This window comes from Fundulus heteroclitus, chromosome 9 (assembly GCF_011125445.2).
Source record: "Fundulus heteroclitus isolate FHET01 chromosome 9, MU-UCD_Fhet_4.1, whole genome shotgun sequence".
Classification (NCBI taxonomy): Eukaryota; Metazoa; Chordata; class Actinopteri; order Cyprinodontiformes; family Fundulidae; genus Fundulus; species Fundulus heteroclitus.
Window position 1 is genome coordinate 11,217,223 of NC_046369.1, and position 13,865 is coordinate 11,231,087.

The 13,865-nt window shown below is 39.1% G+C and overlaps 1 long non-coding RNA gene across 1 annotated transcript; it reads left to right on the plus strand.

The window, feature by feature from the left end:
• The first annotated feature begins 5,523 nt into the window (after window positions 1-5,523).
• On the plus strand, window positions 5,524-13,436 carry LOC118564069. Its single transcript, XR_004931604.1, has 3 exons — window positions 5,524-5,596; window positions 13,027-13,285; window positions 13,358-13,436. It is a non-coding gene; the product is annotated as an uncharacterized LOC118564069 (long non-coding RNA).
• Window positions 13,437-13,865: the final 429 nt, after the last annotated feature.

Consider the following 13,865-nt stretch of genomic DNA (forward strand, 5'->3'; position numbering starts at 1 on the left):
AAAAAAAAAAAAACTAATATATTGACAACAAAATATGTTAAGACCTGTAAAAACATTAATAAACTAAAAGGAAATTTTGAAAACAAACAAAGGAAAAACAAAGCCTAAATACCTGGAGACCGTGACAAGAACTTGCAAAATAGACTGCTTGATTTTTGAAAGACAGCAGCTCTGTTGGTTTTGTCTGCACACAATTAACTGGGACATAAAAGAGAACATCTTTTGAGCCGAATTATCACCCAGAGCCTGTTACCACAGAGAGGAAATAAACTACTATTGGCCTGATTTTTCTGTAAAGTTCTCCCTCAGAGATTCTGAGGGCGGGATTCACATTTATTGACTTTTTGTAGCCATTTATATCTGAGTCATTTAGAAATCAATGATAAATCTACATGTATTTGAGATGACATGTTTTGATCAAAAATCAGAACTGCTTTGTAAAACCAATGTAATCCTGTGTTGGCGCAATGAACACTGTCCAGAGATGCAAAAGGAACAAAATATTGGTCACTAAAAAAATAAAAGATAAAAAAGCTCTACATTTTCAAACTTATTATGGATCATTTTATACTATTTTACAACAAAAATACTTAGCATTAACTAAAAAAAAAATAATAAAAAAATATTTTCCCCCATTGAGGTTATTTTTAGTTATAATGTACAATTAACCATAAGATGAGACACTTAAAAAAAAAAATATTTGTAAAACGTGTGATTATGAAAAATGAAAACATAATTTGTGGGATAACACTTAATTTGTCAAAAATAAAACTAGTTTTATAGGATCCTAAGATTAGGCATTTCATTGAAGGCAGGCTGAGCAACAATCCGCATATAATTCTATTTTGTAGTCTGTCTAACTTTTACTTCAGATCTTAGTGTGTCTTATGGTGTGTTGCTTGACCTTAAGTCCAGTTTATTTATTATACTTATCATTGTGTATAAAGTACTTCCTCATTTGTTGAGGCATAAAGGATAACTAAGTTGGTCAAGCTTAAGTTTAAAATGTGTTCTCCAGTTGAGAGGTCTCCTTGCATTTGACTGTGAGAAGCATTTAATATAAGCATTTGATACCAGTGAATATATTGGAGTTCCTTAATGGAAATCCTCAAAATTATTGTTTAAATTATACAGGACATTGTCTAAACTCTATGATTAAATATCTCTTCCTATTATAAAATGGGAGGCAGATTTATCAGTCAGCTTTGAACAATATTCCTGGGCCCTTTTAACCATTTCTTAAAGCTCGGAAGGCTTTACCCTGAGTCAAGTTATGACAAGTTACTCTGTGAAACAAACCTGCAACTGAGCAGAATTGTTTGGGCTAACCCTGAGTTTTTCTACTTTTTCACTGGGATTTACACAAGGAAGTCTCGGAAAAAGCGTGTCCTTTTCTGGAGGAGTCTGTAGAGATCAGAGCACAAATACTTGACAGAACTCTTTGTTGGGATAGGCTGATCAGACCACGATTAAATATTTGATAATTTCTAGATTAATCTACAATATTTTCTGTTTTTCACCATTGTCATTGAATTATCTTAATAACCTCAGGCCACACATTGCTCTTCTAACACAATCAGGGGAGGCTCTCAGTTCAAAACAACTTATTTGTGCTGCACTTCATTTTTATGCTGAAGGGAGCGTTTTAATAACGTAGATGACGCAGAAAATCTTCCAAAGGCAACTGTCTGTTGCACTGTCAGGAATGTTACTGTTGCACTCGGATATAGTAGAGTTGATGAGACCCATAAGAATAATAAAATAACTATACAGAATGAAAGCAATTTATTTATTTTGTATGAAATTTTGAGACTTCCAGCTCTAATTTCCCATTCATATATTTTAGTTTCCATTCATACCCCCCTCCCCCACACACACACATACACACAATTAGGTCTACAGGCCTTTTTTCGCTTAAATAACGCTACTTGTACTTCAACTTAAATTATAAATATAGCCTACACGATTAATATAAAGTGGGGTTGGCACAAATAATACACCTACAAGAAAATCAGCAACAACTCATTTTTGGAAGGATGGGTAGAGCCAAATCCTGGCTAACGGATGAATGAGTATATTAGTTATTTCAATAACTCACACCATCCCATTATCAACTGCAAATGTTGATTACAAACAATTATTGTTTTTGTTGGTTAAGGTTAAACTTAAGGATAACTTTTAATTGGACCATATATGATGAAACTGTATTTTCATACTTAATCTTGATTTGCTGCTACGTCCTTTTAATGTCTGTCAGATTGTACCTAGAAATGTAATCAATGCCACCCCCCTTTTTATTTGGGTGTTGAACAAGTTTAATGTGAGAATACAGTTTTAATTCTCCATCATATCACTATGCATTGACTTGTTCAACAATTCTCTGCCACTAGCTTGCTTTTTCTGCAGCAACAGCATTGTTTCTTTTTTGTTTATTATGGTTTAATATTCTCCATTAATATTTTCCTTGGAGATTTCTAATTCCATTCGTGTGAAATGCCCACTTCGAGGCTTCCTATTTCCTGCCGTTCCCATGGTGTATCGCATTATCCGCTCCATTGATGTGGGCCTCTTTCATGCATGTGCTCGTGCTTAACTCAGGGTTGATTGGACGCTGAGTTTAGTTACCTCATTAATATCACTTGTTCTGAAACCAACAATGCTGGGTATGACAGCATGAGGTAGAACTACTCAGAGTAGCAGCTTTCTGCTCAGAGTAGATCGACTTCTTTCTGAAACGTGGCCCTGGTCTCAGACATGTTTAAGAACTTTCAAAATGACAAGCTAGACCTAGCCAGGGTCTGGGCTGGGAAAGGGTGTTGGGTCTTGGGGGTCAGCTGGGACTGGACCTGGTACTTCTGCTCTTCCTGGAAATAGGGTGTCGGCTATATGTATGGAGGACAGGGTGTGTGGGAGGCAGCGCCTCCAAGTTCGTGGGGTGGACTCTGGATTGCTGGTCTTTTCAATTCAATTCAATTCAATTTTATTTATATAGCGCCAAATCATGAAACATGTCATCTCAAGGCACTTTACAAAATCAAGTTCAATCATATTATACAGATTGGGTCAGATTATACAGATTGGTCAAAAATGTCCTATATAAGGAAACCAGTTGATTGCATCAAAGTCCCGACAAGCAGCATTCACTCCTGGGGAACCGTAGAGCCACAGGGAGAGTCGTCTGCATTGTACATGGCTTTGCTGCAATCCCTCATACTGAGCAAGCATGAAGCGACAGTGGGAAGAAAAACTCCCCATTAACGGGAAAGAAAACCTCCGGCAGAACCAGGCTCAGTATGAACGGTCATCTGCCTCGACCGACTGGGGTTACAGAAGACAGAGCAGAGACACAACAAGAGAGACAAAAAAGCACAGAAGCACACATTGATCTAGTAATCTGTTCTACATTAGATGGTAGTAGCGGGTGAGCCGTCTTCTCTGGATGATGTCACAGTTAACAGAACGCCAGACCAGGTGTACCTACTATGAAGAAAAAGAGAGAGAGCAAAAAGTTAAAAGCTGAAATGACGACAGTCATTTCAATGTAATACAATGCAAAACTGGAGAACAGTAGACTGAAGAAAAGTAGAAATCAGTAGAGTGAGAAAATTAGACCCTGATGTCCTCCAGCAGCCTAGGCCTATCACAGCACAACTATAGAGATAGCTCAGGGTAACATGAGCCACTCTAACTATAAGCTTTGTCAAAAAGGAAAGTTTAAAGATTAGTCTTAAAAATAGATAGGGTGTCTGCCTCACGGACCAAAACTGGGAGTTGGTTCCACAGGAGAGGAGCCTGATAGCTAAAGGATCTGCCTCCCATTCTACTTTTAGAGACTCTAGAAACCACCAGCAGACCTGCTGTCTGAGAGCGAAGTGCTCTGTTAGGAACATACGGGGTAATCAGAGCTCTGATATATGATGGAGCTTGATTATTAAGGGCTTTATACGTTAGAAGGAGAATTTTAAATTCTATTCTTGATTTAACAGGAAGCCAATGAAGGGAAGCTAAAATTGGAGAAATATGATCCCTCTTGTTGATTTTCATCAGAACTCTTGCCGCAGCATTTTGGATCAGCTGAAGACTTCGAACTGCATTTTGTGGACTTCCTGATAGTAAATAATTACAATAGTCCAGCCTTGAAGTAACAAATGCATGGACTAATTTTTCAGCATCACCCCTGGACAGGATGTTTCTAATTTTGGCGATATTCCGGAGGTGAAAAAAGGAAACTCTGGAAACCTGTTTATTATGGGATTTAAATGACATTTCTTGGTCGAAAACAACACCGAGATTTTTAACTTTATTACCAGAGGCCAAGTTAATGCCATCCAGATTAAGTGATTGATTAAGAACTTTATTTTTTGAGGACTCTGGCCCAAAGATTACAACTTCTGTCTTGTCAGAATTTAAATGCAGGAAATTTAAAGTCATCCAGCTTTTGATGTCATCAAGACATGACTGCAGTCGAAGTAACTGATTGGATTCATCAGGATTTATGGATAAATATAGCTGAGTGTCATCAGCATAACAGTGGAAATTAATCCCATGCTGTCTGATAATTTTGCCAATCGGAAGCATATATATAGTAAATAGAATTGGTCCAAGGACTGAACCCTGTGGTACTCCACAAGTGACCCTAGAGTTTGAGGAGGATTTATTATTAACATGGACAAACTGGAATCTGTCCGACAGATAAGATTTAAACCGGCCTAATGCTTTTCCCTTAATCCCTACAATATGCTCAAGTCTTTGTAGGAGAATATTGTGATCAACTGTATCAAATGCAGCACTGAGATCTAACAGGACAAGTATAGACACAAGTCCATTATCTGAGGCCATGAGAATATCAATGGTGACCTTCACCAGAGCTGTTTCAGTGCTATGATGAGCTCTAAAGCCTGACTGAAACTCCTCAAGTAGGTCATCACTTTGTAAATGTTCACATAGTTGATTAGCAACTACTTTCTCAAGAATTTTAGATAAGAAAAGAAGATTAGATATAGGTCTGTAATTCACTAACTCATCTTGATCAAGAGATGGTTTCTTAAGTAAAGGTTTAATAACAGCTACTTTAAAAGCCTGTGGTACATATCCATTTACCAAGGATAGATTAATCATGTCTAAAATAGGACCACTGATCAGAGGGAATACCTCCTTTAACAACTTGGTTGGGATTGGGTTCAGATGATGTTGGCACCATCTCTGGTCAGATGGCCTCGTGGATCATTGAAATTGTTGTTGGGGGTTGGGTTTGGAGTATGTTGGGGAGGTCCCCCCCTAATCCTGATAATGAGGTTCACCACCCAGGTCTGGGGGCTGGATAACCCTCTGGGGTGCGGGTTCCTGGACCCGGAGGTAGAGAAGGTGTATGGTGAGTGGAAGTGTGTGTACAGCATCCCTTTTTTCCTTTTTTGTGCGGTTAAAAGTATTTGCATGTGGGGACACTAGTTTTCTGGTTTGTCATTTTGTCCGGTTGCATCTCCTGGGGCATCTTAGGTCTCCATTAAGTATGGAGCCCTCCCACCCCCCCTCCCCAAATCCGGCTTGGCCTGCTGGTGTGTTGGTGGTCCTCAGTGTCCGGTAACTGGGTGCTCGGGTATGTGCTGGCTCAATTCTGGTGGCTGCTTTGCAGGGCTTGGGCTCCATGGCTCTGTTGGGGCTCCACTGGTGGGTGGGCCGCCCCTGGGCCCAAGGCTGGATCTGCTCTGCCGTAGATGGCTGCTCGTTGCTGCAGCTACAGAGATCCCTCGGCACTGTGGCTGCTGAGGGGTTTCCTGGGGCTCTCCTCTGCTCCTCCCTGGGATGAAGGAGGTAGCTATCCCTGTGTTGGTCTTTCATGGGCTCCTTTATTCTGGGAGCCCTTTCGGGTGTCTGGGGTTTTAAATTCCCCAGTGTCTGCCTCGGCGCTCTGGGGGGCGGGTCTTTGTTGCCTCACAACCACTATTGAGCATTTTTCTTATGAATAAACATTGCATATACAAATACTCTCAGAAACACCTGTAGTTGCATGGATCCAGGTGTTTACAGTATCGCTTATATAAAGATAAACCCTATCATTAACTTTGACTGTCACTATATACATCTTTTATTAAATAATACTACATATTTTTTTATCATGTTATCAAGGCATTGCTTGTTTTTACCTGTGATACTTTTTTTGGTTGGCTTTGCTGTTCTTTTTGTATCTCTTTCTGCAGGTGCAGAAGTAGAATCCAAGGATGTTATCTTGTACCCTCTCTTTCCTCTACTCTATTTTCTCACCTTTTTTCCCTTTTAGCATTTCGTCTCATCTTTTTCTCTTCCTTTCTTTCTCTTTTACCTCTCTGTTTCTGTGTCCATTGAGCTTAAAATTATCCCAAAAAATATATATATATTTGCATATATGTCAAGTAGAGCACTATGGTGAAAGCAGTGATGCTCCAATTGTTCAATTCAATTCGATTCAATTTTATTTACATAGCACCAATTCATGAAACATGTCATTTCAAGGCACTTTACAAAGTCAAATTCAATCATATTATACAGATTGGTAAAAAAATTCCCATATAAGGGAACCAGTTGATTGCATCAAAGACCCGACAAGCAGCCTTCACTCCTGGAGAAGTGTAGAGCTACAGGGAGAATCATCTGCATTGTTCATGGCTTTGCAGAAATCCCTCATACTGAGCAAGCATGAAGCGACAGCGGAAAATAAAACTCACCATTAACGGGAAGGAAAAACTTCCAGCAGAACCAGAATTCACTTGTGAAAGTAAATCTGTTGTGCTCTCTGGCATTAAGACATTCAAAAAAAGGAAGCATTTGATCAGTGGGATTTCATCATGCCTATTTGTTCTGGACCTTTAAGAATTATCCAGAAATCAAATTCAGACCTTTGAACATAAAGTTTGATAATCCCAACAGTAGAAAGTATGGGTGGATGAATGGAGAATTACTGTAAGTGGTATAGTCAAGAGAAAACAGGAACTTCACATGTCCCTTCTTGCAACTCACGTTAGCATTGTACAGCACTTTGTTTCTATTTATGTGAAGATTGTTTTTGCTAGGAATTTCATTGGTGGGCCAATGAACAGCCAACCTTGGCCCAATCTCTATTTATTTATTTATTTTTTGCTTTAAATTCCAGACGAACATCACGGGAGGTGAATGTTTGTGAAATCTACCAGAGTAAAGAGTTATACCTGGCAGAAACTCACTCTCTAGAATGATTTATCACTATTGCTGTTTAAATTTGAAGTGAAACAGGTGCTTAGTTGCTGTGTTTCAGATACAAATGCAAAGCATTACACATACTTGCATATAGTCCCCCATCTAACCACACACACACACACACACACACACACACACACACACACACACACACACACACACACACACACACACACACACACACACACACACACACAAATGTATACATTGTATAAACAAAATACTCCTCAGAGTGTTCATTATTTTTATTATCCTTTTTTTCCCCTCAGGCTATATTTGCCATTTTCTTCCACTTCCTTTTCAGCAGATTCTTAACATGTATTTGTTTTTCATGGGAATACTATATAGATGGTATATTGGAAAAATAATTAATGCCTCTTGACCTTTCTACATTTTGCCAAATAACCACAAAATTCACTATTTTTTTTGTAATATAATTTTGTAATTATTTTAATTTAGCTTATCAAGTGAATGTATAAATGTGGTGTGAGTATGCCCAGCCCAATTTTCTCTTTCACAAGCAAAACCACTGCCTTAAAGTTATAGTGGACAATCTTTTTTCAGTTTCAAGTTCTGGGGGGATTGTCTCATCTATTGGTTGTCCAACATGCCAATCATTGTGATAGGCTCACATGAAGCCGCATTCCTTGCTAGCTTCCTTTTGCTGGCTGTGCATTAAATGAGCTTTGAGATATTTACAGCAAAATTAACCTAAATGATTCTCATTTTTCACCTGCGATGGAATAAACATTCCCTATAAAAAAAAAACATCGGTCCACACTTCGGTCCTCTCCATCACTAATGTCTTGGTAAATTTTTGTCCTTTCAAACCTAGAGGTATGGAACTACTTCAGTTCAGTGTGTAGCCCCTGTTTGCTTCCTAGTTCCTGAGCTAATCATATGAAAGTTCCCAAGGATCCCAAAACAGAGTGAAGCATTTGATGTTTTATCTTAGCAAAAGAGCAGCAGCCTGTTCACATGGAAGCCAGTAAAAGCTGGTGGGATGGTGATGGTCATTTATTCAAAAAGCGGCTTTGCCATTTTTTACTTACATTTCCAGATAACTTGTCCACTATATCTTTGAGTCCAACAGTGTAAGTCTCCTGACTTTTATATTCTCCAGCTCCTCAGTCATTCTCGGCCAGATTATTGAAAGACTTTTGTGAGTAGATGTCCAACTTTCCTTGCTTGCCTTGACTGATCTTTACAAAGCCTTGCCCTCATCAGAGCTTCTCATCGACTTCTGTTTTCTGGACATCAACCTGGACTGTTTTACGACCACGATCCTTGCCAAGTTTTATGGACAGTGGCATTGTCTGTTTTTGTTTATTTTTTTTTATTTTGTGTAGTTCCAGGTATTGGTGCAGTTGCATCTTCCTGCCTGTTGGCTCCGCTGCAGGATCAAATGAAGACCTCATCCTGACTGACACTTCCTGTTTGAACCTTCCTGAAAAATGTGATGGATCATCAGATGTCGGTTCAACTAATCCCTGAAGATGCCTCCTTATTTAAACACCAAGTTCCTCATTGAAAAGTGCAGCTGTGTCATTCGAACAGCTTGCCTCTTTGCTGGGTGTCTTGGTTATTTTTTGACTATGCTGTGTCTTGTAAATTGTATTGTTCTACGAGCTGGGTTAACATTGAAGTAACTTCTTTTAGTTTGTTCCTTTTGCCTTGTGTGAACGTGGTAGAGTCTGCCCAGCTGTTTCTTGATGCTGCCAAATTACCTGTATGTTGTTGGTCACTTTAAACCTTTAACATATGGCCTTAATGTTGCCTCTCATTCCTTCTGGGGGAATTGTCAGACACCCTATCTACTGTCAAGACTTGGCTTATAGTTAAAGTGGCTTAGATTGTCCTGAGCTATCTCTGTATTTTTGCTGCTATAGGCTTAGGCTTCTGGAGGACAATAATATCTATTTCTCTCACTCTGCTGAGAACTCCTACTGTACGCAATTTGCATTGTTAGTTGTTATTTCAGTGTTTAACCATATGTTCTGTTGGTCTTTTGTCTCTCCATAGTAGGAAGCTGGTGGTGGTCAGAGGGCTCGGTGGCACCGATGTATAGCAGCCTCGCCTCTCAGTCTTTCCCAGGGCAGCTGTGGCTACTAACATAGCTCCCCACTGTCAGGGTGTGAATGTGTGTGTGGATGGGTGAATGACTGTAGTGTGAGTGTAGTGTGATGCGCTTTGGGGTCATTAGACTAGTTAAAGCGTTATACAAGTACAAGCCATTTACCATAAAATGTAAAAAAAAAAATAAAAATAAAAAATAAAACATGGTAAAATGGATACTAAAAGCAAATATTAAAAACTATTGGACTACAAACTTAAACTAATGATGCTTCAGTTAACAGTTTAACTAGAACAGTCAAATGAAATCCTAAACAAATGTGTTTTCAATCTTGCTTTAAATGAACTCAGACTTTCAGCACTTTTAAAGTTTTCTGGAAGTTTGTTCCAGATAAGTGGAGCATAGAATCTAAATGCTGCTTCTCTATGTTTGGTTCTAAGTATGCAGAGTAGGCTGGAGTCAGAAGACCTTAGTGGTCTGGAGGGTTGATACACTGACAGCAAGTCTGTGATGTATTTAGGTGCTAAGCCATTCTGTGATTTATAGACTAACAGAAGTATTTTAATGTCAATTCTTTGAGATTCAGGGAGTCAGTGTAGGGACTTTAGCACTGGGGTTATGTAATCCTTCCCACGAGACTTTCCTGAGTTGTGTTTTGTCTCTCAACCAATGACAGCTGGGGATAGGGACCAGACCCCACACCTGCTGTTGACCTACCCAGGTGGAAACCTCTCAAACAGCCATCCATAACCCCTAAAGTAGCAGATGTATCAGCAAAATTATTTGTATAAGCGCAGAAAAGGGGTCTGTCATGGTTTCCACAGTGCTGTTGTTAGGATATATGACAATCATAATGTTAGTATAGATATCATAATATATTTTAAAAACATTTTCCCTGGGCTCTTAATATAGATTTAATTTCTTGGACATACTGTCCATCATTGTATACACAGTCCACAAATTGTCTGTATATGCAAAATCTTTTTGAGTATCGTGTACTTTAACACATTCATTGTTTAGGTAAATGCAAATTGAAGGTAAGGTTAGGGTCCTTCTAAAAGTATGCCAGAGGGAAACCAATGCAAGGGTTTGGATAAATCACACACACACACACACACACACACACACACACACACACACACACACACACACACACGTATATATATATATATATATATATATATATATATATATATATATATATATATATATATATATATATATATATATATGTTCATATACATACAAAATATTTACGCTCTTTATTTTTTTTTTACATCTGCCAAATTTTACTTCAGGGAATATTTTACAGTAAAGGGTGGTTATCGGGAACAGTAAGTTGGATAAAGTGAGACCCATTCCCTGGTGGTCACACCCCTTTTTGTGTCAGTTTTTCCTGAATAAGCAAATATCAATGTTGTACAATCATTGTTTTAATCATGAATATAAAAACTGCAGATTTAGGATCATAATTAATTATTTTAAATCCATGCCAAAGATTTATTAATAGTCACAGTGAGGATAACCAGCTGAAATATCCCTCCGCCTCATTACGTGCTGGAGCAAATCCTGACGTAGGAGCAGAGGGAGTAAAGGCAGAGAGAGCAATCTTGCCCGTATTTTCTGCAGTTTATGGTGCGATAACCGGTGATAACTGCTGAAAGTAGATTACGCGGTGCAGATCACCATTTCGAGCAGAGATATAAACAGCATGCAGAAATATACAAAAAAATACTGTTTGTGTGAAAGCTCAGGATTATAAAAAAAAAAAAAAACTTGTGACTTTATTAAAATGTAAAATTTTTATTATTTTATATGTAAATGCTTAATACCATGTCCATCTTTGTTTAGGAGGCAAATAAATATTTTGTCATGAAATATTTATTTATTTACACATTTGTTTACACATCTTGTAAACATCAAGGGTCCGTTCTTCGTACGTTGCTTAAAACATCCGAGATCAAATGAGACATCCAAGATGATTTCATCCGGCTAATCATGATCCGGCTAATTGGGTTCTTCGAACACACCTGTTGTTTACAATTAGTATGGCTGGATTAAGTTATCTGAGACAACTGCGCGTTCATGCGTTTGTTTAAAAGGGGAAATGTATCGATAGTAGAAACAATGATCAGCAACGCTGCTATTGGCTGTTCAGCAAAGAACGCCCACAGTTTTTCTCCCAAGCAGAACAAGAGCTTGGAAGGTTATGCCGAATTTGAGTCATTAATTAAAACACCTCAAAATCTGTTAAAGCCAGGAGAGAGGGCTGGCAAAAAGTAGCAGACAAATCAATGCGTAAATACTGTCCATGGTAGATGTTTCTATCACTTTCTACAGTATTAATCTTTGCATTTTAATAATTTGATATTATTTGTTCTTTTATATCAGAGCCTCCACGGGACCCACTAGAACATGGGGACAAGTAAAAGTGAAATACAAGAATATTCTACAAAACAGTAGCCTTTAATTATTACACTTTATTTTAAAAAGGCACTTGTTATGTCAAGAGATCCAAATTTCAGTGTCATTCCTTAGAGACGGGAAGTAAAGGACGCGTGCAAACTGGGAATTTTAACAAAAAATTATTTATCTATGAAAAAATGAAGTTCTTCCTTTTCCAAGTCATCCACAGTTTACACGGTAAAACTGTATTGCTCCGTGGCTAGATAATCCATCCATAGTTTTTTCTAATACAATATACGGCACGACAGGAAGCAAGCCTTTCAAAGTAAAACTAAACTTCACAATAAAGTGTCCTGAACAAATCTTCTTACTATAGGATAAAAATAAAAAGCAAACCATCATACAAATAACTTAAATATTTTAGATTTATGGCTCCAACACTCCTTATTCCTCTTTAAAAGCCAATGTTAAATGATGTGTGTGTCTGTTTATAACAGCCACCAAGAAAAATCTCTTTACAATTACACTGTCACGCTGCGCTAAAGGATCCTGTCTATTGCGCAATACGCGATTAATTCGAAAAACTCTGCAAATCATTCTTGTACCATCCGCAACAGGTTGCAGTCGTAAAAATGAACATGGTTATGGCAGACTTCCCTATCTCCTCCGCTTATACAGCCGTGATCTAATCTTGTTTACATGAAATAAGCCTGCTCTCGAGCAGGTTTAAGCTGGCGCACATGTTGCTATGACAACAAGTGCAGGAAGTCTTTCGAAGAACCAAACGATCCAAGATCATGCCAAATCGTCAACAATCAAATCCTGCTAACTGAGTTAGCGACGTACGAAGAACGGACCCCAGGGCATTACGAGCCTGGTTAGTGATATTGTGATGATCTCGGCACTGGTGCTGGTCTAATTGCTCACTCAGCACACCTGTTCAGCTCCTCCCTGCCTGCAATCATCCTTTACCAGTTTCACCTGTTTCCACCTCCATATAAACTGTGTTCAGACCAGCCACCAGTGCCAGATCGTCTCGAGCCAACGGGTGAGAAATTTCCAGCCATTCTGATTACAAGCCTGTCTGTCTGTCTGTCTGTCTGTCTGTCTGTCTGTCTGTCTGTCTGTCTGCCTGTCTGTTGCCCGACCTTTCTCAGCCCTCTGTTTCCGAGCCTGTCCAAACCCATTCTGATTCTGTCTGCCCGCCTGAGATCTGATCAGTTTGGCTTTTGGACCTTGGAACCTGTCGACCCTGGATTGCCCGTCGGAACTCCTGACCCTGCCTGCATGTGAGTACTGGTACCTGTCTAACCCTTGTGGATCTCTGAACCCGTCAGTTAACGAACCTGGACCGGACATGGACCCGTCTCTGGATTGTTCCCTTTTCTGTACTCCTGCCGGACCCCTGCCCTCTGTTGCCGACCCTGGACTGCCCCTGGATCACGTCTCTGGAAATCCCCACAGGAACTGTCCACCTTTGCGTCAGCGGCCCATTGGCCCGCAACCCAGCTAACTCTGCCTGGGAGCAGACCTCAGCCTCAGTCCCGCTCTCCTGCCATAAGTCGGCACACTGAGTCCTGGTCCCCTCTCAGTCAGGTTAGTGATCCATCTTCTTAATCATCATCACATCAACCTCCGCTGGTCACTAACTTGTGTCTCTGCCACCAGGGGTTCCAGCCCGAGCGGGAGCAGCGCGCCCAGATTGTTCGTGCCTTTCTCCATTTAAATAAAGCTTGTTAAAATGTCACCTGTTGTGGTTGAATCTTGGGTCTGATTCCCATGCATTACAGATATAGCCATTATTGGCTAGAGTTTAACATTTTATGGCACCAGGATGTTTTCATTCCAATTCTGAAAAGTGCTTGAAAATAAAAAACAAATATTTTTTGCACAAGCATGTTTTTTACAAGTCATTTATTGCAAAATTGCATATTAAAATGCCTTCTTTCAGAAATAACATGATAAAATATGTGATTCATTTGCTATTAATAACCATTGAAATTATGCGATTAATTGCAATTAATCGATTGCAATCGATTAAACAATTTTATTTATTTAATCGTTTGACAGCACTAATATATATACTACAATAGGAGTTTGTGATGACTTGGTCACCAGGGCTGACTTAATAATCACTTAATAATAGGAAATAATGATTATTTATAACCAAAACTAA